The sequence below is a fragment of the Taudactylus pleione genome, unplaced genomic scaffold (genome assembly GCF_031769625.1).
Source record: "Taudactylus pleione unplaced genomic scaffold, aTauple2 ptg000435l, whole genome shotgun sequence".
NCBI classification, from domain to species: domain Eukaryota; kingdom Metazoa; phylum Chordata; class Amphibia; order Anura; family Myobatrachidae; genus Taudactylus; species Taudactylus pleione.
Window position 1 is genome coordinate 170,849 of NW_028284837.1, and position 18,582 is coordinate 189,430.

Here is an 18,582-nt window from a genome sequence, read left to right on the forward strand (position 1 = left end):
TGAAAACCTCAACCTTAGGCTCCGGGTCGCAAATTCGATGGTCGCGATGGTCTCGACCATCGCGACCATCACACTGCACGCTCGTATAGCCTGTGGGTGGTGACCCACAGCTATACGAGCGTCCAGGAGGACGCTCCATGAAAATGGAGCCCGGCCCTCATTCAGAGCGTGCGCTCTGCTCAGAGCATACGGCTCTGAATGAGGGCCATTGTCTTTACAGTGGAACTACAGGTCCCAGCAAGCCTCCCCCCACGACCTGGTACTTGGAGAACAACAAGTACCAGCCTGGTGCTGGTACCTAATTTATGGTGGAACCCTAGATGTTTTGATCCCCATAATTTTAGGTACCAGGACAGGCTGGCAAGTCCGGGGCTGGTTATGCTTTTGGTGGGAGACCTCACGTCATTTTTAAAAAAAAAAATATAACCCCTAAAAATAAAAAAAATGAACAAACAGTCTGCACATATTTCACTGACATCTGCAGGAAGCTTGTTCGGGAGACAAACTCGTCCTTTTAAATTGGGACTTCAAATCAGACAGGATCGACCAAATACACCATCAATCAAAACGATCCTGTCAAAACCAGGAGCTTGGTAAATTCCCAATTTTTTAAGTTGAAAAACGGGACAAATCGGGACCAAATTGAATCTTAGTAAATTTTCCCCCAGCACTCTGAAGATGGCGGAAAGGTAAGTATAAACATTTATGGGTGCAGGGTGCAGTGTGGGCCCTATAACATGGCATCTCCCCTAAAAGCACATCTAGCACTGGGCTTTTCTGAACTGGTCTAGGTTGTAAAAATACATTAATGTAGGGTTCCTGTATTTTGCACAACCAGCACTGGACTCTTTTTAGTGGGTCTGTAATTCCGCAGCTGTGGGAACATTTCACCAGGTCCCCCTGGAAAAGCATTTAACACCTGACAGCTAGTCAGTCCAGGTTGGAGATCCTTGGGGAGGTGGGGACCCTCTAATAAATGAGTTCCCCCATTGAGGGCACCCCATGCCTGGGCTGAGAACCCCTAGTTATACACAGCACCCTTGGGTGGTGGGTTGATTGTGTAAAAAATAGTTGAAATAATGCAGGGCATTAAGGGCCTGCTGGTACCTAGTTGACATGCAGAAATATAAAAATAAACATAGGATACAGACACCAAATGGTTTATTATTTTATCTTACATACACTCACTAAATTACTCACTCACTCACTCACACTCACACATACTCACCTACAATCCCTGAAGCCATTCATGCCATCTTGTCCATGTAGCATCCACATAACCTGTAAAAAAAATCCATACTCACCTACCCCTATGTTGAACCCCATGTAGGCATCCATGTCTTTAGAAAATTAAATAAAACTGGAGCTCATGGACATGTACAATCCTCTAAGGACTGTACCTTACGAATAAGTGCTCAGCCACTGAATTTCCCATAAAAATGCATTGGCTGAGTGTTCATTGGCTGAGAGAGGCGATCCTCCACCCCTCAGCCAATGAGTGGTTCCCATCATTAATTTAATGGTGAGAACCGCTAGGCAACCTTTAGTAACCTAGCTTTATCCACCATTGAAGTCAATGCTGGGAACCGCTCATTGGCTGAGAAATGTGGAGATATCTGAACACACCTGAATTTAAGGGTTCCGGGTATAATCAAGTCAAGGTTCGGATTCACTAAGTGACACGGTTTGAACCGAGTCCCGGTTTGGATCTGTTGCTGTTTCGGAACTCTGATTTAAAAAATGATCACAGGGTTTGGATTCAGACATTTTAGCTGTTTTATTAATTTTTATCCAAATCCAAAACCACAGCACTTGAGGTTGGTTATCCAATACCAGATCAAACTAGATCCAAAACCCAAACCAACATGACGGGGTCCACTCTAGAGGTGAGAGGGTCCGGTTCTCTGAGAATCGGAACCACCCAAACTTTGAGATCTGGATCGAGTTCCGAACGTCACTCGAGGTTTCCCACGTGACTCAGATCTAAAAACGAGGCAAAGCATCATCCACCCACTGTCTGATTCTCACGGGTTTTGGATTATACAGTATAAAGGTTCTCAGCGCCATTTTCACTCCGGCTGTGGAGAGAGAAGTTAGCAGATGTGTAGTCAGTGACTGTCAGTCACTCAGTGTCTGTGTCCAGTTTGGATCTTGGGCTGAAGGCTGCTGCTATGTTGTTGTAAAGGGGGGCTTCCTTCAGTGGGTGCTGCAGCTACTGTGTCACTTGTCCTGTCAATTAACTGTGGCTGCTGCTGAGTTGTTGTCCTGTCCATCTAGAGTGCAGTCCATAAAGGGGTGCTGTGTTGTCTACGTGCACGAACTAGTCAGTGCGATCGGGTAAGCATACGCAGACTACACGCTGTGTGCACGCAGACCCATTCCGATATGGATTGACAGGAAGTGCCGTTAGTGGGTGGTGATGGGGTGTGGTCGGACGAATGGAGGCGTGCCTGTGCATGCCATTTTAGGGGCCTGCATAATTAAGCCTGTGCAGCGACGGACGCAGTGATGAGACTCTGTGCACATATGAAGTTGGCAAAATCCTGCGCGAGTTCTGGTCAACCACTATTATGCAAATGTGGTCGATGGTTCTCGATGTTACCGCTATCTTGCATACTGATCAGGCTTTGAGTAAAGGGAGATGGGCGGCTTAGTATAGGCTGGGCGCCTGCATCTTGTGATGCTGTCTCCATGTGTATGCATTGATTAGCATATTCTCGTAGCAGCCGGGTGCATGCATCTGCTAGCGTGCGTTCCTTGCTGAATGAGGCCCTCAGTCCTTAGTCCGACAGCTGTTTTAATGCTTTTGCTGCACCTTTCTCAGTGTTGTACACTCATCCAATGATGAATGTACATATTCAATGTTACCGGGTCTCCGTCTGCACAGTACCCATTCTGCGCATGTGTAGAATAGGTCCTGCGATTATGCTCGCAGACCCTCCCAAGCCGCAGCAGGATGGATATGCTGCAGCACTTGGGGGGAGCAAGTGCATGGCTGGGAATCATTCCTGGAAATATTGACGTGTCACCCCCATTTTTCCGGGAGGGACAAAGTTAGGATCTGCATTAACAGATGCAGATTCTTGGCCTCTGAAGTGGCCAGCACATGGTCTGGCTGTGCAAAGATTCAGCTCCTGCAGACTAAATAAAGTATAAACCATTGTGATCATTGGTACTGTAGCAATGGTTGTGATGGTGCTTTCAAGGAGGTATCTTACACCTCCTCCTGTATTTACATTAAGATGAACAGAATTGCACCACCACTTGTGTGCAGCTCTGCAATTTCATCCATCTCTGAATCAGTCCCTGAGTCACTGATACTCAAGGCCCATGGTAGCTGCCTAGGAGAAACTTGACTGAACCATTTTGTGGCAGCTCCGAACACTGCCCAAGCCCCTTTCTGCTCTCATAAGGTCACCATATGAGATGGAGACAATGTTCTACGTCTCACCCAAAATAAGTAATTATAATAATCAGTGTGGCACATTGAAGGATCATCACAGGAGGGGATTCTAGGTACTCAAAAGCCCACCCCCTGCATGCAATAGGGGATACAGACAATTACTAGTGAAGTACTCTCCGATTAACTGCTGCCTTACCTGCTTCCAACTTTCTGTGCTCAGACTGTCTCCTGATGCAACAAATTCCACTGCCTGCTCAATGTCTATTGCAAAGTTGGGCTGGGGAGCTTGTTACAAGCTGTCCAAGATTTTTTAAGAAGAATACAGCAAAATACCACCAGACTTATCAAGACAATGGAACTGAGATTTGAATAGTCCAAAAGAATATTGTATTATGTGCATAATTATACTTGTGCTCAATAGGAGAATTGTAAGCGACAACAGTTAGAATCCAGGAGAAACAGCCATACACAGAATCACCTGGAAGGCAAAATAAAAATAAAAAAAACTATTGTAACAACTAACATATAAGAAAATGGTTTCCATTAAAGGGACAGTGTAATGTGTACTTACCAAGCAGCCATTCCTAAGGCATTTGTCCAGCATCAAATGTCTCATTGGGGATGACTGACTGTGTGCACAGTATTTTGCATCAAGTACATTAGGCTTGCCTGCAATGCAATAAAAGGTTACCCTGTCTGCATACCACTGTGACTCCTGGCTAATGAATCAGAAGCAGGATTCCATCAGAGGCTGCCTTGACCTGGGTGAGGTAGCAGGAGAATATGGGTTGTGAGATCCCAACAAATCTACAAGTGAAAGACTGAAAATAACCAGTAGCCAGAAAGTATCACACAGCAAGGAGTTTATGCGAACCTGAGACAGTGTGTGAGCATGCTATCTCAGGATCTATGTCCATTTCGATATGGTCATATAGATGGAGATAGTCGGTACTGTTGAGCCAGAACATCTGTATGCCCTCCCTAGTGGACAATGTGTTCAGGTTCACATGTCCCCAAAAAAAAGAGATCTGTGCAGCCTCCATGATACCTGAGTAACCTGTTGATTGTGGACCTGGTTCAGCAGTGCATGCTAGTGCACTGGTGAATGCAGATTCCCGATATTCAGTAATCTGCACAGGTCGCATGACCCATTCTGCGCATGTGCAGAATGGGTCTGTGAGGCCGCATGTAAACTGGCAGCAGACTGTCAGTGATCCCACAGCATTCTGCATGATGTCTGAAGTTACAAACTCTGCCATGCTGGAATCAGAGAGATTAATTCCCCTGCTTTGGCACCTAATATAGGCATCATAACTGTGTGCACATTAATTTAAACTACAAACACATGCTAACACGCTACGGATGAGGTAGTCTATTTGAAACTTCTATTTTGGCCAAAATTTGCTCCATGTTCGCTTTGTTTGCAAAACACAATTATTTTTAAATCACTGTCTTGTATTCCTGTCCATGGAAAGTACTTGTGAGTTTGGTCTATGGTGTAGTGACTTCTATTTGTGTATTCAGCCATGTTTTGAAGATCGAGTCATGTTTTTACACCCGTGTTTCCCTTTAGTAAATCTCCATGTTTCAAAATCAGGGAAAACCCGCACAGGAATGCAATCTCGGCCAAACACGATTCTTAGTAAATAAACCTCTAGGAGTCAATAGTGTAAGTTGCGTCAAAGTCTTTGCAAGGATGAATGCGCACATTCAGGGCCCCCAAACGGGGGGTAATGCTGGGACTGGAGTCCTGGGCCCTGGCTGAACCACGCCGGGTCAGACAGGTCCACGCAGACAGGTCCACACCGGGACCTGTCTGCCCACTCCTAATGCTACCGCAACTGACCCACTGCACAGCCCGCACTACCCCCTTGAAAAATAAAAAAGGAAGCCTGGCTGCTGTTACTGAGAGCTGCCACCATCCAGGTCACCAATAAGTAAATTGTAAATGGATGAGGGAGGGCCGCTCCTCCAACAACCTACAGTAACAGGACACCTGGTTCAATAATTTGTAGTTGGCGTGTGTGATGTCATGACGTCACGCAGCGGTGCTGGAGGGAGAGGTCAGAGGAGCGCATATGGAGCAGGGTCTGTCGGAAAGAAGCACTAGCAGGGAACAAGCCAAAAGAAACGACTCAGAGTCTTCTTCAAAGAAATTAGGACAGTAAGTGGGAAACCGTTGGGAAAGGGGCAGGGTAGATGGCAGAGCACTGACAGTAATAAATGGGGGGGGGGGGCTTCCGATTATGTTAGTCCCAGGCCCCAAAATTTCTGATGGCAGCCCTTTGCACATTATGAAAATGTTTCTTTGAAGCCAAAACATAGGAGTAATGTCCAACTCTAGATAAGTACATACTGTATGTGCATCAGCAAAATATATTTATTGAAAAAAAATCTGCAGTAATTTAAATTCTACATAAATTTTAAGTAATAAATCTTCCATATACTTCTATCTATATAAATAATAAATTCTGACTGTCAGTTACTTAGATATAATTTATCACTACCAGCTGCTGGGAAATCACATCTGTACAATTATGTATAATTATTTTTCCTTAAATTACAATAGATCACTGAGATGTATACTATAAGCATCATCATATATTTACTGATTCACTTCATTGCATGTAATTACAGTTACATATTACTATAAAGCTGGGTGATTGCAATGAGGATGGAAGAGAAAGCACAGTCATCATGTAAGTATAAGACAAGTACTGTATTATAAGCATGTTATTGTAACTAAATCTATACACATCACTGTCACTACACCTACATCATACACCCTCATCTATACACATCACTGTCACTACATCTCCATCATACACCCTCATCTATACACATCACTGTCACTACACCTCCATCATACACCCTCATCTATACACATCACTGTCACTACATCTCCATCATACACCCTCATCTATACACATCACTGTCACTACACCTCCATCATACACCTTCATCTATACACATCACTGTCACTACACCTCCATCATACACCCTCATCTATACACATCACTGTCACTACACATCCATCATACACCCTCATCTGTACACATCACTGTCACTACACCTCCATCATACACCCTCATCTATACACATCACTGTCACTACATCTCCATCATACACCCTCATCTATACACATCACTGTCACTACACCTCCATCATACACCCTCATCTATACACATCACTGTCACTACATCTCCATCATACACCCTCATCTATACACATCACTGTCACTACACCTCCATCATACACCTTCATCTATATACATCACTGTCACTACACCTCCATCATACACCCTCATCTATACACATCATTGTCACTACACCTCCATCATACACCCTCATCTATACACATCACTGTCACTACACCTATATCATACACCCTCATCTATACACATCACTGTCACTACACCTCCATCATACACCTCATCTATACACATCACTGTCACTACACCTCCATCATACACCCTCATCTATACACATCACTGTCACTACATATCCATCATACACCCTCATCTATACACATCACTGTCACTACACCTCCATCATACACCCTCATCTATACACATCACTGTCACTACACCTCCATCATACACCTCATCTATACATATCACTGTCACTACACCTCCATCATACACCTCATCTATACACATCACTGTCACTACACCTTCATCATACACCTCATCTATACACATCACTGTCACTACACCTCCATCATACACCTCATCTATACACATCACTGTCATTACACCTCCATCATACACCTCATCTATACACATCACTGTCACTACACCTCCATCATACACCCTCATCTATACACATCACTGTCACTACACCTATATCATACACCCTCATCTATACACATCACTGTCACTACACCTCCATCATACACCCTCATCTATACACATCACTGTCACTACACCTCCATCATACACCCTCATCTATATACATCACTGTCACTACACCTCCATCATACACCCTCATCTATACACATCACTGTCACTACACCTCCATCATACACCCTCATCTATACACATCACTGTCACTACACCTCAATCATACACCCTCATCTATAGACATCACTGTCACTACACCTCCATCATACACCCTCATCTATACACATCACTGTCACTACACCACCATCATACATCCCAACAGGGTTAGATTATAGACACCTTTTGGACTATAACCTGACCTTCCCCTGTGCCTTAACCTAAACCTCCCCTCCTAGTGCCTAAACTCTCCTACCCCCTCCCCGCACCCTTAACCTAATACTCCCCCTTTTAGTGCCTATCTCTTACTCCTAACACTGCTACTTACATTCGGGATTCTGGCAGTCGGGATGCCAGTTTCGGGATTTTGACAGGTGTCGGGATTCCAGCACCGGAATTCTGACTGCCAGAAAACCTGCGGTCAGAATATTGACCGCATCCCCTTGGTCACCCCAAGAGTATATAGAAAGTTACTGGTTTGACTTAATACAAATACCTCAGAGTTGTACATAGTCATACAGTACACAAATCATGCCAGGGGATCCATTTGATAAATGTGGTGAATAAAAGTGATCGATATTTGATATTTACAGATGATTACTGTCTAATTCAAACATCATGGACCTTGCATATACAGTATATATAAATGTCACCTTCTTCCTCATTTTAATGGTCTGCTCCATGGATCAGAGATGCAGACTCCCACCTATGTCAGTGCTGGAGGGGATAACCGAACCTGGAGATATCATGATCGGAGTATTATTGAGTATTCATATTGACAGAATTTACCAAAAACTTACATTCAATGAGAAACCACCCAAGACCTTGTGTACATTGTAAGTGAGTCTTATATTACTGATGTTCTCATTTTTTTATGACAATTTTTCTGTTTAATCGGGGTTTCCTGTGCACTTCCAAAAAAGAGTGATATCTATAAATAGGTACAGTACACATCTTCAGTTTATATTAGAGATGTGTGGTGACCACCATGTTTTGGTTTTGGTTCTAATTCATTGTCAAGATTTGGTTTTGCCAATACCGCATTTAAGTGTTATGGTTTTTGGATGTGTTTAAAAAAAAAAAACATCACATAATTTGCATCTGTTTTTGTTCCTACAGTTTTATTAACCTAAGTAAAATTAGTTTCCAGTAATTTCCACTCAATTTCAACTACCTCACAGCTTACAATATCGTTTTCATCCAGTTTAGGCCAAAAGGTTGTACCATGCTAGCTGGCTGACTAAGATAAGCAACAGCAGTGGGCATCACAAACACGTAGCAGTTCAACTTCAAACATGGCACATCTAGAAATAGAGTGGCAGTGCATTGGCAGACACTATGGCACTTTAATATAAACTATACAATGTTTTAGAATGTTTTCCTTATCAAGAACTAGATCAGAGGCTGAATTACCTTATAGGGAGTGCTGATGCCAGGCAGGAGGTGGCAGCTGTGTGAAAAGTAAGGAGATACCGCAACTTTAGTGGGAAAGAATTACACTTCTGAAAAGCTGGCACCACTAAAGGAGCAGCTTTTCATAAGTGATACTTTAGTAAGAAGAATTTGATGAATTTCATTTTTTTTTACTAAAAAAACATGGCAATTTTAAAACTAAAGTATCACATAACATAATTTTATCATAATGAATAGACCCCATAGTATCAATTTAAGAATTAAAAAAGGATGAAGTGCTTTCCTAATAATGGTGATATGTGTTTTCCTTCTCCAGACAAAACTACAGTATAAAACTGTACATGATGATATAAACCATTATAAAACATTGTAACATTTGCACTTTGGACAAAGAACAGTTATAAAAATACTTAAAAATATAAATGTGACACATGTAATAAAGATAATCCTGATGTCCTGTCATGCTCATCTTCAATTAAAGTAAAAAATAGGCTTGAACTGAGCAGCATTATAAGCAATAAATTGCATTTTTTTAAAAATAATGATTGGACTTTACTGAGACAGTTTTATTGTTTTCATCCTTCAAAATTTCCGCAGAATTATAAGATCCCAAATATACTGTACTGAAATATGTTCCTGATCCAGGCAATGGGCATCCACCTAGCAATATGGAAGTAGTAGGAACAGAATTACTAGCCCAATTTTAAAATGTTTTTTTTTAGCAATAAGATTATGTTTGTTTGCAGATACTGTGAAAACAATTTATTGTAAGGTTGTATTTAGATTAAGGAACACAGGGAAATATTTTATAATCTTTTATCTATCTATCCTAAAGGTTCAGTTTGGACTTCTACAATCAGATTCAGATTGTGATACACACTATTGAAGAGATCAATAGAGATCCCAATATTCTCCCAAATGTAACACTAGGGTTCCAGATGTATGACACCTGTAATGTACCACATCATGTCTTACAAGGAGCTTTACAATTCCTAACTGAGTTCATCCCACTCACCTCCAATAATAAGTGTAATTCTAGACCAGCTTTCCCTGCCCTTATTGGATCAACAATTTCCTCAAACTCAATCATCTTGGCTCATGTTTTGGGGGGCTTCAGATACCCACAGGTAAGGAGAATTTGTTTTTAAGTGTTTAATAACTACAAAATGTTCCTTACTATTTTAAATAAATCACTATATACATAACAAGCTAATGAGTTTATTAGGGGTAAATTTACTAAGATTCATTCTGATCCAAGATTGCTATCTCGGGTGAAAAAGAAATCACTTTTTTGCAAATCGGGAATTTACTATCATTAAAGTTGGGTGATTGTTCATCTTTTGGGGTTGAAATCGGGTGAGTTAATGCCGCAAATTCGCCCATTTTTCCCATTAGAAATTAATTCACCATCAGCTCAAATTGGAAGTACTTTTCATTAATTTGTGCCTAAATCGGGAATTTACCATTATTCGTTTTGCTATATTCGGCCATTTTACAGCCAAATCAGGGAGTCAATAGAAGTATTAAATGCACCACCTCCTGATCTGCGATTTGCCATCAAACATACACAAATCAGTGTGATTTGTGTATGTTTTCTATTGTTTCCTGTGTTTTTAGTGTTCATTTTCCTGAAAAAACTGATGTGGGGTCCCCTCCCCAAAAGGCTAACTAGCACTGTACTGGTCAGCCTGTCCTGGCTGACCAGTCCAGTCTCCTGGGGTCTCCTGGCTGTGGCATTACACCCCGGTCGGTTTGAGTCCGGTGCTGGTTTAAAATATAGTGGGGCCCCTATTCATTTTACCCCCTATATTTAAAACCAGCACCGGCCCTGCAGCCAGGTGCTGGTTCTCAAATTATGGTGGAACCCTACTCGTTTTGTTCCCTGTAATTTTAGGAACCAGGACTGGCTGACCAGTCCGGGGCTTGTTAGCCTTTTTGGGGGGGACCCCACATCAATTTTTTTTTCAAAATTAACTCAAAAAAAAAAACAAGCAGCCTGCGCATATTTCACTGGTACAGTATGTACAGGCTGCCTGTTTGGGAGAGAAAGTCGGGCAGAGAACTCGGGGCTTCAACACGGACAGGATTGATCAAATACGCATTCAAACAAAACGATCCTGTAAAAACCGGGAGCTTGGTAAATTCCTGATTTTTTTAGTGAAAAAAAACAGTTGTTTTGATCGATCCTATCCAAATTGAAAAACGGGAAAAATCGGGACCAACACGAAGCTTATTAAATGTACCCCTTAGTGTGGGATAGGTATTCAGTAAAACTAAATAATATTATGTGTTTTATGACAATTCTGGGCTTCTTGATGGATGCAATTTTGATTGGTAGACAATGACATTACGGACAGGAGGAAGTACATAGTATGGTATTCATTCTCTGCATTTGGGCTTACAAATACAAGGTTTCTCCATGTTAACAACATTCTTAAAGTGTGACTCCACCAAAAACTGAAACTTCAATATTTAGAGGGAAAACCCAGCAGGCAGCCTAGTTCCGGACCTTTTTTGCACACCTATTGCTACCTATTCTCCTGTATACACCTGCTGCTGCCTATGCTCCTGTATACACCTGTTGCTGCCTATGCTCCTGTATACACCTGCTGCTGCCTATGCTCCTGTATACTCCTGCTGCAGCCTACACTCTTGTATACTCCTGCTGCAGCCTATGCTCCTGTATACACCTGCTGCTGCCTATGCTCCTGTATACACCTGCTGCTACCTATGCTCCTGTATACTCCTGCTGCTGCCTATGCTCCTGTATACACCTGCTGCAGCCTATGCTCCTGTATACTCCTGCTGCTGCCTATGCTCCTGTATACTCCTGCTGCTGCCTATGCTCCTGTATACTCCTGCTGCTGCCTATGCTCCTGTATACTCCTGCTGCAGCATACGCTCTTGTATACACCTGCTGCTGCCTATGCTCCTGTATACTCCTGCTGCTGCCTATGCTTTTTTGCTAAATATTTTCAAAAATTTGCATCTATGTTACACTGCTAATGCAATAAAAGCACAAGGCAGGTGTACACCACTAGTGAATTTGTGTGCTACAGCAGTGCAGAAAACATGCTAATCTGAGAAAAAAAGGAAAGAGACCAGGGGCCTCCAGAAAGCATTGCGCAAATTTGTACATGGCTGCAGTGCAATAAGACGCTGACTAAATGTTCTATAAAACTGACAGATCTTTAATGTTTAGATGGGATATATATATATATATATATATATATATATATGACAATGTATATGTGCATTAGGATTGCCTATGGATTCGTGGCAAATATCAGTGAGAAAAAAAAAAAGATGGATGAGACCTAACACTGTTACAGCAGACACACTAATGATTTATATACTATCAGTTATGCATACCTCCCAACATGACCCTCTCTAGGAGGGACACAATGCTCTGGTCCGGGACTTCCCCGGTAATTTATTATTGGTGGCGGCTCCAGGGGTGGGGCTGCAGCACAGTCCAAAATTCAAATAGGGGAGTCACACCAACTGCCAGTGAGTCCCAGCCAGTGATGTTTGGTAATGTGTAAAATGACAGTTGGTGTGACTCCCCTATTTGAATTTTGAACTGTGCTGCAGCCCCGCCTCTTACCAGGGAAGTCCAGGACCAGAGCATTGTGTCCCTCCTGGAGAGGGTCATGTTGGGAGGTATGGTTGTGTCAAGAGGAGGTGGAGAAGGTACTAATTAACATGAACCTAGCTTGTTGGAGGGGCCCAGGGGGGAACTGGGTCCGTTGCCCCCCAGTCTTACTTGGCAGTTGCAGCAACCTCTTTCCCCAGCCCAGCACATGCTGCTTTTTGCTGGACTGTGGGGGCTCCAGGGAGGCTGCTGCCACTGACCAGGAGCAGTCTCTCTCATCCTATTGTGTATGGGGGAGCAATAACAATGATGCCCCCCTGGATCTTCCCCTGGCTGAGCGGGTGGGGATTTTTTCTTTCTAGAGGACACACGTGGGGTTCTTATACCTTAGCCATGATTGGCTAAGTGTCTGGCTGATCTTAGCCAACCAGTGGCCATTGTGATAGCAACCGGCCACTGATTGGCTAAGATCAGCTGAAGTGCAGGGAAACTTGTGGGTTCCCTGGCACTGAGCTAGCGCTATATATACATTATAGTGCTCTTTCTGGATAGGGTCAATCACTTTTTCATTTTCTGATGACAGAATGCCAACTGGAAAAAAGGGCTGACCTGCACCAGGGAGTAGCTAAGTATGTAGTGTGAGTGGGGGTTAATGTAAGTGTGGGTAAGCGAGTGGATGTGTGATAAAATACTAATATATTTGGTGTTTTTTAATATTTTTTCCTCAATGGGGTTACCAGTGTCAGCAGCCTCCTGGCACATGTAATTCTACAAATGCTGCATGGCGGGCTGCCTTAGACTTGTAGTGACACTGTGAAAATCAAAATAACCCTTTATTTATACAATTTTCACTGCACCCACCACCAGGGAAGAGCTCTGGGCTGATGCTTGCTTTGGGGGACATTTTTTAGGGGGCATCTCCCCTTTCTGAGCATTGCGAGCCCTGGGCTGACCTGATAGATTTTTTTTGTAACTATTTTTTTTTATCAGTTATCAGCTTGTGGTCCATTTAGACCACAAAGCTCATGGTCTAAATAGACCAGCAGATGGCAAATTAACAAGGATCAGAACAGACAGTTTTGTTAGTAGTGTTAATGGACGGGGTGCTGAGTGATGGCGGTGGGGGGGTTGGGACAGACGGATCACAGTAAAGTCTGGGTAAGCTCACAGGTACAGAGTTACTTTACACCAGGCAGCAACTTTGATTTCCCGACTCCAAGAAGCCCTTTCAGCCACCACTGACACCATGAAAGAAAGTGTACAACTCAATGACGCTGCACTTCAAAGCCACAAAGGTTGGAAATTAGTCACCAACTCATAAATATACATACAAAAGAAAAGAACCTCACTTGCGCTTATGAATTGTTCCAATAATTTGTATGGTACAGTATTCAAGTTGCTTCGATATGGATGATCCACAGTATATGGAAAAAACAACAAAAAAGTACAATTGTGCAATAAAGTCACTTCATGGAGACACACCACCACAAGAATATGTATAATTAGTAGAGATGTGTGGTTCGGTTCTCCAGAAGTCCAAATCCAAATTTCGGGAATCCGGGTAAATCCGAGTCACAGTTCTAATCTCCTGAAGAGATCCGGGTAAATCCGGGTCGTGGTTCAGATCTTTTTGTGGTTCAGATTTCGGAATTTATTTCTGAATTTCGGGTTTTGGATTTCATAAATTATATGATTTTAGCTTTTTTTTAAGCATTTTAGCTATTTTCTATTTAAAAAATCCAGATCCAAATCCAAAACACTTGAAGGTGGTTTGCTAAACCAAATCCAGATCCAAAACCTTGAAGGAGATACAGATCCAAAACCAAAACACGGGGGTCGGCGCACATCCCTAATAATCAGTTAGATGGAGGTTTCCCAACTTCAGATGCCACTCCTTTAGTAGGTTTCACCCAAATGTGAGGGAAGATGATAAAAGGTGGGATTCTTATACGTATGCTTACTTCAAATCATGTAGTACTTGCATATAAGGGTATCTTTAGTAGTCCCTGGTGCAGAATCCTCACATAGAATAAGGTCTCGCCAGGAGGTATAAATATGATAAAACAATTAAAAACAAGGCGGTCACCCAGTTTTATATAGTCAAAAACAAACTAGTTTTTTTAAAAATAACAATTTAAAAAACCCATACCAACATAGGGCCGTTATTAGCAGCGAAAACGGACATTTTTTTCGCCACAGGTGGAAACAGAAGTTTTTCGGCCAAAAACGGCAATATTTTCACCAATAAATAGGCAAAAACGCAATTGACAAAAAAAAACTGGAGATAAGTTTTCTCCATCCCAGACCAGGTGAAAAAAAATGCAAAATCCCTATTTTTGGCTAAAAATGTGTGGATTTCTTTCAGAACCGTTTGGACACCCCCCCCTAATGATTAATTACCCCCCAAAAATTCATAAGTTGCGCATTTTGTCAAAAAACAACCCCACAATTTTGGGTGAAAAAAAAATAAAAATGTTGAAAATGATAGGAAGCAATTTTTTCCAGGAAATTACTGTTCCACGTAAATTGGAAGTACGTTAATAAGGGTGAAAGTATATTTTGGTGTCGTACAAATGCTATTTTAAAAAGCATAAAAAACCGCCTGCTGCGACCGCATGCAATGTTTAAAATAGTTCACATCATCCCCCGAAAAATCAGACCCAATACATTAAAACCATTTTCAACGTTTTTTTTTTACCCAAAATTTGCGCGGTCGTTTTTCGCCAAAGTGCGCATCTTATGAATTTTTTGGGGGGTCATTTATCATTAGGGGGGTTTCCAAAGGATTCTGAAAGAAATCCCCACATTTTTAGCCAAAAATAGAGATTTTGCTTTTTTTTTCACCTGGTTTGGAATGGAGAAAACTTTTCTCCAGTTTTTTTCGCCAATTGCGTTTTCGCCTGTTTTTTTGCAAAAATATTGCTTTCTTTTTGGTAAAAAACTGCTGTTTACGCCTATGGCAAAAAAAACTGCAGTTTTCACCACTAATTGAATATGGCCCTTAGATGGAATAATGCCCAACTTTCTGTCATCAACAAAATCAAACCCCGGGTTATATGGAGGTACAGGTTAAACATATATAGATGGTACGGATCCCGCAGCGATAAAATAGAGAAAACAGACACTCTTAAGCACGTTTCGGTGCACCACCTTTTTCAAGATGAGTGTCTTATCTGCTGCTCCTGCTGCTGCCATTGGCCGAACTTCCTTGCTCAGCGGCTGTTCTGCTGTGACTCCCGATCCCAGGTGCTGAGATCACGGTTCCCAGCACTGGGATTGCCCTGCAGACGGCGATGGGTCCTGGCTTCCACCTTCACTGGTCTGACACCATATTGATCTGATTAGGTTCTCTAACAAGAGCAGTGCCAGAGCTAGTGACCTCACAGCTCCTAAATAACCATCAGTCATGATGTGTGGCACAAATTTGGCTGATTCCCCTCCAACACACAGAGTAAATCCAAGTGGGGAGATATCAGCAATAATGCTCCTTTCAAGTGAAGCATTTTCACCCGCCAGAGGTCATTACATGTGCAACATTATGAAAACCTCTATCTTTAAAATGGGGCATATTTTACCAAATTTTATACAAAGATAACTTTCTCAAAAATCTTAACACTAAGAGGCCCTACATTGAAAAAATAGCTACAGTACCTAACACAAAAAAATGCTAGTTTAAAACAGCCTGTACATGCATGAATTACCAATAATGCCTCAGCCAAACAAAAATTGCATGGAAAAGTTGAAAATTTAAAAAGTAAACTATTACAGATTTCTTATTTAATTTGCTCTGAAATTTGGCTTTGCCGGAATGAACAGACAGACAAACAAAAATTCTGATTTTTTTTTCGTCTCCATAGTTTATACACAATCCCAAACAGTACATTTCTGCAAACAAAATTCCATGTACAAACTCAACCATTAACTTCATTATAAGTATACTGTATATGTCATATTATGACTTCTTTACTTTCAGGTCAGTCCATATTCAAGTACTTCTCTACTGAGTAACCAGAAAATGTTTCCATTTTTCTTCAGGACTGTTTCAAGTGATAAATTCCAGTCTGTGGGACTGGCTCAGCTTGTTTTGAGCTTTGGTTGGACCTGGATCGGTCTCGTGGCTACAGACAATGATTATGGTCTTCTGGGTATTCAGCCAATAAAACAAGAGATAATTAAGGCTGGAGCATGTGTAGCTTTTACCGAATACATTCGTCTGGGACAACCAAATCGCAATGCTCCACATATAGTGAAGGTTATTAAGGAGTCAATGGCTAAGGTAGTTGTTGTATTCTCTGTTGATTTTGAATTTGTTCCTGTTGCAAATGAAATGCTGAAACAGAACATCACAGGGAGGATTTTTATTGGAAATACCGGTTGGGTCAGGACTGCATTATTTTCAGTGAGAAATTATTTTCATATTTTTTCTGGTACTCTTGGTTTAGCTATTGAAAATAATGAGGTCCCAGGAATAAGTCAGTTCCTCAGTAAGATACGTCCTTCTCAGTCTATGGGGGAGACCTGGGAGAACTTATATTGGGAGAAAGTTTTCAGCTGCAAATTTCTTTATGGGAAAAACCTTACTGGATCCTTGGAGGCCCCAGTAAAGGAATGCACAGGGGAAGAGAGGTTAGATGAGGTCAGGAACAGCTCCAACTACATCACCAGCTTAAAATATTCTTATTTAACTTATTCATCTGTGATGGTTGTGGCTAAAGCTTTGGATGATCTGAAAAACTGCAAGGTGGGTGAAGGACCATTTTCTGATGGGACCTGTGCAGACAGTTGGAATTTCAAACCATGGCAGGTAATATACTGTTTATGATTTAGAAGTCAATTATAATTCTATTTTATATAAATACCATATGTCCATATGTATTATTTATGTAAGGTGATTTTGTATAAAATGTAGCATCTTTTCATTATCCAGATGTGTCCTTATACATCTAGCCTCAAATCAACTTGCAGCATGACCTGCCTGGACTGACTGAGCTGCCAGGTCCCATGCAGCTCTGCTAACATTGGGCATCTTATTTTTTACCAAAAATACATCAAAATGCAATGAGATAGAACACATCAGCAGACTGTGCTGATTATTTTAATATGCTACACTTGTACTGTATATCTGTGTGTACCAGTGACGTTTGATGAGGTAAATGGCTGGGGAGGCACTGGCTAGTATCAGAGACAAATTTACAGATACATATATGAACCTGAGGGTGCATGTGGGCATTATACAAAGATGCAGCAGTATATAGGGCTGGAAATGTGGTGAATTTTGATCAGGGATGAGCGGAAAAGGCAGACAGGGGAGGCAGTGCCTCCCCCACCATTCACTTTTTAGTCCAGAGTTTTGACTGTAAAAATGATTAAGATAATACAAAGATATGTATAATATTTTCTTTACATCTTTCTTATAATTGTTATAGTCTAAACTCTGGAGTCTACCTATGTATGACAGGAAAGGCCTCACTTGCCTCACCCCACCGCACATCACTGGTCTGTACATGATGTCACAACTGGGACTGGGTTAGGTTGTGTTGCCGGTCTAGAGTCAAGTTCAGGAGTGGGAGTGGAGCTACATGGAAAAAGCTGGGTGGTTTAATGAGATTATTGCGCATGACCAGAGCAGTGAAAGGTAACCTGATAAAGAAAAGGACTAGGATCTCTGGTCTAGGAATAATAATACTGAGTTCAGAGGTAACAGTGAAAGACCAGGGATGGTCGCAGTAGTTGATGAGGATCTGAGCCTGTCTCTGAACTGGATCCAGTATAACTGGATGCTTTGGCAATAGCAGTGCTGGAGCTAGACATCAGACTAGTAGTGGCTGTGCTTGACTGGCTGTTCCTGTTCCATTGTTGGATGCCAGACTGGTACCGGTGGTGCTGGATGCTGTAGTGACAGTGGTACTGAGGCTGGATGCTGTAGTGACAGTGGTACTGAGGCTGGATGCTGTAGTGACAGCGGTACTGAGGCTGGATGCTGAAGTGACAGCAGTACTGAGGCTGGATGCTGTACTGACAGCAGGACTGAGGCTGGATGCTGTAGTGACAGCGGTACTGAGGCTGGACGCTTTAGTGACAGCGGTTCTGAGGCTGGATGCTGTAGTGACAGTGGTACTGAGGCTGGATGCTGTAGTGACAGCGGTACTGAGGCTGGATGCTGTAGTGACAGTG

At 42.1% G+C, this 18,582-nt stretch overlaps 1 pseudogene; it reads left to right on the plus strand.

Annotated features, from left to right (window-relative positions):
* The first annotated feature begins 678 nt into the window (after positions 1-678).
* The window catches only part of LOC148505870 (extracellular calcium-sensing receptor-like), a 43,225-nt pseudogene continuing 25,321 nt past the window's right edge, over positions 679-18,582 (plus strand).